Genomic DNA, 8,832 nt, shown 5'->3' on the forward strand with positions numbered 1-8,832 from the left:
GCCAGGATGAAGGAATCGGTGAAACCGGTTGATAAGATTTAGGAGTGACCTGGATGTATGGACCATTACAAGCACAACTGTTTGAGCACACCTTGATGCGCAGGCATACTTGTGCTCGTGAAAAAATTACAGATATGTTTACGAAGACAAAATGTTCCACATAGCCGAAAAATGTTTTCCATTGTACTGAAAGCAGGACATAAAATAAATTGAAATGGAAGAAAGAACTGAATGTACGAGTCTGGGAAGAATGTAGAGGACGAGGCGTGTGGGTGTTGGTACTGGGTGAGGGGGGGAAGGGGGAAGGACGAAAGAAGAGAAAGCATAGAGGGGAGAGGCTGCCAGACCCCGAGGGCGGCACGCAGGTCCAGCTTCAGTTATCCGCGAGAGGCCGTGTTAAGAGGAGCGGCTCCGCTAGTTCCATCTCCACGAGCACCTCTTCTCACAGCTCGCGTTGCCCAGGGGGAATGTGTAGCTTGCGTACCCTATTTACTTTCCCACACTACGGTACAGTCTTGCTGTATCATGTGCTGCCGTAAGCATGAATCGATAATTTTCACGTGGCATAGACTCAAAGGTAGCACCATGCTAATTGTGCTGTGCAACAATAGAGTTTTAAGCTAATTTCAACTTGGACAGAGAATTCCCAGATTTTGTCATGTCTGTGACTAGACTCAAACTGATGCTCGTGACTTGCGGTCTCTAGTACGCCTACTATTATAGTTTGAACGTGACGATTCTATGTCACGTGAAAACTCCGTTTGCTGTGCGCTGTACGTGACAAATTGTGCTTTATTAATCTACAGCTACTTAAGATCATTATAAAGTGTGGGAAAATAATTTAATACTCGTAATAATTTAATTCCTTGTATTGTGGTGCGACACTAATTGTCGTTTTTCACGGTTATCATAGCAATTGAAATTGTGACCCTTTGTGATATTTAACGAGACAATTATTTATTAACGGAGTTGACTGGTAAGTCAGCGGAAGACCTCGTTCATATGACTTAAAGGTTCAAAAGGCTGTGGGACAGAATTAAGTCCCACGGCCGGTGAAATTTCTACTAACAAATAAGATACCATCACTATATCGTGGCAGAAAAAAAATATGAGAGACTCATTACCGAAGTGAATCAACATAATGTAATCCTTATTGGCTACAATTACACACAATGTGATTATCATACACAATGTTCTCTCATAAGAGCGTCTAAAGATTACTTATGCTTTTTTGGGCCATCACGATCCTCATTACCATGAAGTTAGGCAGCGAGGAACTTCGTTTGCTTATATATGACCCTCAATTAATCTCAGAAATATGATTCGAAGCCCTAATTTAACTGCATTACTCAAATCAGAGTTCAAGTGAAAATTACCGATATTAGGAACTTGGTGGAACTATATAAAGTATTTAGAGGCCAGATTTTAAATAATTTTCATCAGAGACTTTGTGAAAAAAATATTTATAAAATACATTACGAAATTATCAGGAAATAGTTTAAAGCACAGCATAACGCTCTAGTTACTTTAATGTGGTAATGTGACCACATTACGCATGGATTTGACAGATAAAAACAGCAGAGGAAAGTCATTAGATGGAGAGTTGGAGGTATCAGGAAATGGGAGGAATATTTTGAGGAACTGTTCAATGTTGATGAAGAGAAGGAAACAGAGTCCATGTACTGGTCAGGGAGATCAAACATCTTTTAGGAGTAATGAAGAGCCGGACGTGTGGGAGCTGCGTGTGGCAGTGGGTATATCGAAAAGGGATAAAACAGCTGGGATTGGTGGGACCAAGACAGAAATGTTGAAGCAGGTGGGGATATAGTTTTGGAGTGGTTGGTACTTCTACTGAATAAATGTATGAAAGATGGGACGGTACCTAGGGATTATCAGAGAGCATACAGAGTTCCTTTGTATAAAGGCAAAGAGAACAAAATAGAATGTATTATAAGGGAATCAGCCTGAGTATACCTGGTAAGGTGCATGGTCGAGTTATTCTTGAAACAATTAACAGCAAGACTGAGTGCAGGATAGCAGATGAACAAGGGTAGAGGGATGTGTAGACCAAGTGCTTACACTATAGCATATATATGAACAATATTTAGAAAAGGGTAAAGAAGTTATCGTTACATTTGTGGATTTGTAAAAGTCGTATGATGAGGTGGATAGGGTAGCAATGTGGCAGATGTTGCAAGTGTATGGAATAAATGATAGATTACTGAAAGCAGTTAAGAGTATTTACGAGGATATTGAGCCTCAGGATATGGCATGGAGGAGAGGAGATTATTTTCCAATAACAGATCTTAGAAAGGAATGGGTGAATCAGCATAGTTGCTTATTATATTTACAGATGTTATTGAAACAAGTAAATGCAGGGGTGTTGGGGAAGGTATTTGGGAGAGCACGTAAAACTAAAAATGAACATTGGAAAGAACAAGGTGATGAGGGGTACCAAAAATTTAGGTAATAAAAGATTGAATATTAGATTGGAGAGTGTATAGAGAAAGTGGATGTGTTTAGATATTTGGGATGAAGTTGTCAGCAGATGGGTCTATGAAAGACGAGATGAACTATAGAATTAACGAGGAGAAAACGGTGATTGGCGCTTTGAGGTATCCGCTACGACAAAGAACGTTATTCATGGAAGCAGAAAAGGGAAGTGTATGAAAGTATGGAGATACCAATGCTCTTATACGGGTGTGAAGCATGGGTTGTGAATATTGCAGCAGAGAATGTTGAAGGCAGTGGAAATGTCGTGTCTTAGCGCAATGTGTGGCTTGAACATTTTTCACTGAATTCGTTGTTTGGAGATTAAAAGGAGGTGTAGGGTTACTAAAAATATTTTCCAGAGGGCTGAACAGGGGTTGTTGAGGTAATTTGGACAAATAGAGAGGATGAAACACAATTGGATGACATGGAGGGCATATAAATCTGTAGTGGAGGGAAGGTGGCGTATGGGTTGTCCTAGGAATTATGGAGGGAGGAGTAAAGGTCTTGTGTGCGAGGGGCTTAGACATCCACCGTGAATGAGCATGTTAGGAGTGAGTGAAGGTAAGGGGTTTTTATGATGTGAAACGCTCTTGGAGTGTGGAAAAGGTAACATGTACGAAAAGATTCAGGGAAACATGTTATATATATATATATATATATATATATATATATATATATATATATATATATATATATATATATATATATATATATATGTCGTGCCGAATATGCAAAACTGGTCAATTAGCAAGAACTCATTTAAAATTAAGTATTTTCTAAAATTTTCTCTTATACGTTTAAAGATATATTTTTTTCATTAATGTTGATGTAAAAATTTATAATTTTGCACCAAAAGGAACTTAGAAAACTTACCTAACCTTATTATAACAAGCGCAATTTATTTTAGCCCAACCCAACTAAATATATTTTAGATTTGTTTACAGCAATTTAATACTAAACACAGTGAAATATATTTTTTTCGTTAGGTTCAGAATGATTTTGGCAAAATTATTGCATACACAAATTTTCACATGTCCTATATGGCAAGATGAGCGTTGCTATTTAAGCCAAGATCGCAAGTTCTGCCTATTCGGCACGACATTATATATATATATATAGATATATATATATATATATATATATATATATATATATATATATATATATATATATATATCATTTCTTCTTTCAACAAACTGGCCGTATCCCACCGAGGCAGGGTGGCCCAAAAAGAAAAACGAAAGTTTTTCTTTTTAACTTTAGTAATGTATACAGGCGAAGGGGTTACTAGCCTCTTGCTCCCGGCATTTTAATCACATCAGGAGAGGAGAGTCTAAAGAAGATATTTTCTGAAAAATATTTGAGCCAAACATGAGAAAAGTAGCTTCTGTGAGGCTATAAAACTTAAATGATGTTAAAAGTGTTGTGGTAAATTTTGGAGTGTAAATAACAACTAGAGACGATAACTGAATTATATCCTCAAGGATTATTGGTAACTAACAACACATGTTTCAAGAAGAAAATCGTAAGTCAGCACACGTGGTATAATGAAGACTTTAACTAGGTAAGTTTACTAGAATATATATGGTAAGAGATATAAGGTCGTCTAGTGTGACGCTTCTTTCACTGTAACATAGTTACAGTGAAATTGTGATCTTCTGTGATAGTGAACGTAATATTCACTTTTTATCTACGGTGTGGACTGGTATGCCAACAGCAACCGTTGCTCAGTGTGAATAAGAGTTTGAAGACATTGTTGCCTCTAGAGAGATGCCTCTTGAGGAGGGATTGGTACCAAACCTACACACGAAAATCACTCCCTATGAAAGTAAGACTCGGCAGGAGATGCAACATTTCCCCGATGAAAATCAGGGACACCACAAGTACACTGAGAGATAACACAGTAAGTGTCCGGGGCCCCAAGACTGTTCAATTGCCTCCCAGCATACATAAGGGGGATTACCAATAGACCCCTGGCTGTCTTCAGGAAGGCACTGGACAGGCACCTAAAGTCAGTACCTGACCAACCGGGCTGTGGTTCATGTGTCAGCTTGCGTGCGGCCAGCAGTAACAACCTGGTTGAGGAGACCCTGACCCACCATGATGCCTGGTCTCAGACCGGGCCGCGGGGGCGTTGAGCCTTGAAACCCTCTCTAGGTAAACTCCAGGTAAGCTGCGCACAGCTCAACACCCAAATAAATGCCGCAGACTAATAATTCAGCAGAACACAACTCAGTGATGGCAACTTTTGGGAAATCAGTGCCTTTTTTTTTTTAGTTTCCTACAGTCTTTTAGTCTATGGCAACTTTAAATATTACAGATATTTTATATAGACTTGTTCTGTCCTTCGGAAGCACATGATAAAATTTAATCCAAAAACAGGAAGAAAATAAGAGGAAACATTTTTGAGAAACCTGCTTTTAAATATATATAGCTGTGATGAGTGATGTGGTGGATTATTATCAAGTGATAGACAAGGTGAGAGTAAGAGCAAGGTGGTGAATAAGGAAAATAATGTCAATGTGCAAATGTGAATTAAAGAATCAAATGGTTAGTTTGAAGTATGAACAATTACTGGAGAAAGGATAATTAGAGTGAATATGAGGTGTTAAGATTCGTTCGGTTTTTTAACCCGGAGGGTTAGCCCTCCAGGATAACCCAAGGATGTCAGGACGTCATTGAGGACTGTCTGTCTTATTTCCATTGGGATCCTTCAGTCTTGTCCCCCAGGTGCGACCCATACCAATCGACTAACACCCAAGTACTTACTGCTAGGTGTACAGGTACAGTAGGTGTACGGAAACACGCCCAGCATCCCACCAGTGTCGGGGATCAGACCACGAACATTCAGTGTATGTGATGCGAGAGCACTACCAACCAAGCCACGGGACACCTTGCCAAGCCACGGGACACCTTGCCAAGCCACGGGACACCTTGCCAAGCCACGGGTCTAAAGTTTAAGAATTCAGTATTGAGCATGCAGGAAAAATTGACTGTTACAGACGGGCAGGTTACAGACGGGTAGGTTACAGACGGGTAGGTTACAGACGGGTAAGTTACAGACGGGTAGGTTACAGACGGGTAAGTTACAGACGGGTAAGTTACAGACGGGTAAGTTACAGACGGGTAGGTTACAGACGGGTAGGTTACAGACGGGTAGATGCAAGATGGATGGTACCTGAAAATGTTGACAAGGTAGAAAGTGCAGAATATAAAACGTTTGACAAAGGAAAATATTACGAGGAAGGTATAAAATGATGAGAAAAGGTTTATGCTGACGAGTTCACAAGAACAGTAACTAGAAGACTGGACGAGGCGAGGAACGGCTTCTCTATATATGGAATGTGGAGGGTCGCCTACACTACAGCTGCAAAATTCAGTGGGAAAATAAATTGAAGGTAAAAACTGAATTCAAACAAATTAAAAAATGAAAATGATGATAAATTACATATACAATAACGTACAGGGAAAAATATTTATTTAAAAATATCAAAATGCCCTGTTTACCAAAAACTTCTAACAAGAACTGCCATTGGTATTTAGGGGTTATGACGCTGATTATGATTGGCTAAGAATACCAGCTGGTGGCAACTGATATACACCCTTCCCTGCGTGAGGCATTGTCTGAGAATTGTTCGGAAAATTAGAAGTTGCTGAGGAGAGAGATAAATGAGACACCAGGTGGTAAATGGAGTATGTTAGGAGTGAGAGAAGTGAGACGCTGGATGACAAAAAATAGGTTTAAGACGGGTGGAGATGTTATTTATAAAAATTGTTGAATGTACATGGCGTAATGGAGGTAAAAATTTTATGCAAGTAACGTAGAATAACATACATTTGTCTACGGGCAGAGCTGGACGTAGACACGGAGTGACTCATTAAGTACATTCATAGCTGGAGAAGCAGCGAGTGTTGACTGAATAAAGATTAAAATGTTAAGAGCTGGTTAAGATGAAGTATTGAAATGGAATGTATAAATGAAAGGCAGGAATCTCATAATAAGCACAATACATGCGTTGTTCCTTGGTACAGAGGGAAGTGGAACAACAGGGAGTGTAATAATTAAAGTGGCATACCGTATGGTACTAAAGTAATAAGTGAGAGGAAAACAAATGAAGATGAGTGTGAAGGAGCAAAATGCATTTAGAAATAGAAGGGAATGTATAGATGAGGTTGCTTGGAATCACATAACTATATAGTTCTTAGTTATGACAGATAAACCCGCAGTTTTTAATTATCAAAAGGAATATTTTAGGGTTGATAGGAAAGTAACGTACATAAGTAGCAATGCAAATGTATGAAATAACTGCTAAGCTGCCACAGCTGCAGAGAGAGTTTGTGAGAATGGGAACTGTACTGAGAAACATAACCAGATTTATTAAAACAATAAATCTGATGATAAAATTTAAGTAAGATGTTAGAATACGTAAGAAATGAACTTCTAATAGTAAATGTCAATTTTTGACAAGAATGTGAAATTCCGCTGCTGTTTAATGTATTTAGGGACAGGATTATAAAATAAATACTTTAATAACGATCCAAGAGATAATGTGCAGGTATATGATGTAATGTGAAAGATGCCGCCGATGAGGTTTGTAGAAGACACCGTACTAGAAAGATATCTAGAAGCACGACACCGTACTAGAAAGATATCTAGAAGCACGACACCGTACTAGAAAGATATCTAGAAGCACGACATCGTACTAGAAAGATATCTAGAAGCACGACACCATACTAGAAAGATATTTAGAAGCACGACACCTTACTAGAAAGATATCTAGGAGCACGACGCCATACTAGAAAGATATTTAGAAGTACGACACCGTACTAGAAAGATATCTAGAAGCACGACACCGTACTAGAAAGATATCTAGAAGAAGCACGACACCAGAAAGATATCTAGAAGAAGCACGACACCAGAAAGATATCTAGAAGAAGCACGACACCGTACTAGAAACCTACAAGTAGCACATGTTTTGTAGCCTACACGTAGCCCTTGTTATGCAGCTTACACGTAGGCCTTATTTTGTAGTCTATACGTAGCCTTTGTTGCCGTGTCCCATCTCCGAAGCATCCTGTCCCTATCCACCTTTTCAATTCCTTTCTGTACTTTATATGTCATTATCTTGTCTTCCCTATCTCTCCTGTCTTCCAGTGTCGTCAATTCGATTTCCCTTAACCTCTCCTGTGTTTTAAATTTACTGGTCGAAATATTAAAGGTAGGAAGTTCTGCTTTTCAAGGAGGCTAAGATATTGATAATTAATTCACTTGGATAAGTGTAACAATGGATGAGAGGTGGTTAGGGATAGCGAGAGTAAACTAACATGGGAAGTGGTTTCTAGTAAGAAGAGAAATATCAACTTGACGCAGTTAACGGAGCAGATTTCAATGATGGATGAGTGATCCAGTGGTCAACGAGGATAAAGGTACCATTAAATTCTGTATTAATAAGGGTAAGAATATTCTTGTGGAGGGTGACTCACAAGTTAGATATACGGACCATGCCTTCTGTAACAGGAATAGGAAGGTGAGACAAAGGGTGCATATCCTAGGAGCTGCGGTTGGGGACATAGCCAACCGGTTGGCTAATATCAAGTAATGGAAACAAGGTCATTATTTGCCTCAGTACTGAGGAAATGATGTTGGGAAGGGCAGGAGGCAAGAGCTGCTAGTTGGGTACAGTACAGCAATAGGTCTAATTATGTTCAAGGAAAGAATCCCGATCATAGGTAGCATTTTACAAGGAGTGGACAGTGAATGAATGTCTAGGGCAATTGGTGTAAATTACTGGCTAAACAGGTACTGTAAAGACCTTACAAATACATTTATTTACAACTCGGATATTTTGTGTGGTAAATATGAAATGTATGTAAGGAATGGAGTGATTCTCTCCGAAGCATTAGTGGTAGTGCTAGCCAACATTGTCCAGGGAGAAGTTACTGAATTGTGTTGGACTTTAAATTAATAGAAGAGCTTGGTAACAAATGGAAACAAATGAAAACAAAATACCATGGGAAGACGTTAAAAAACATGATGGTTCATCATTTAATTACTAAGAAAAGCATAGGAAATAGTCAACTAGCAAAGAGTAACAGTGGATGGCGGCGAGTGACAAACTCGCATAAGGCCTACTATACTATTAAGACAGATGAACTAAGATAGGCAGGAAGCATAGACATTATTGCAGTAACAGAAATCTGGTTCAACCTGAAAGATGGAGACATTTCTGCTGATTGCCACATACAAGGCTGTAAGTTATTCTACACCGATAGGGTCAACTGGAAACGTTGTTAAGTGGCAATATATGTCAGAAATAATTTAAACTGTTGCATCAAGAA

General features: G+C 39.0%; 1 protein-coding gene across 1 annotated transcript in view; it reads left to right on the forward strand.

The window, feature by feature from the left end:
* Positions 1 to 393: 393 nt before the first annotated feature.
* LOC128696458 (octopamine receptor beta-2R-like) overlaps positions 394 to 8,832 on the forward strand; it is a 60,099-nt gene continuing 51,660 nt past the window's right edge. Inside the window, exon 1 of the mRNA XM_053787705.2 lies at positions 394 to 507. The gene's annotated coding sequence lies outside the window, so the exon portion shown is untranslated. The remainder of the gene's footprint in view (positions 508 to 8,832) is intronic.

The sequence above is a fragment of the Cherax quadricarinatus genome, chromosome 47 (assembly GCF_038502225.1).
Source record: "Cherax quadricarinatus isolate ZL_2023a chromosome 47, ASM3850222v1, whole genome shotgun sequence".
In the NCBI taxonomy this organism is placed as follows: domain Eukaryota; kingdom Metazoa; phylum Arthropoda; class Malacostraca; order Decapoda; family Parastacidae; genus Cherax; species Cherax quadricarinatus.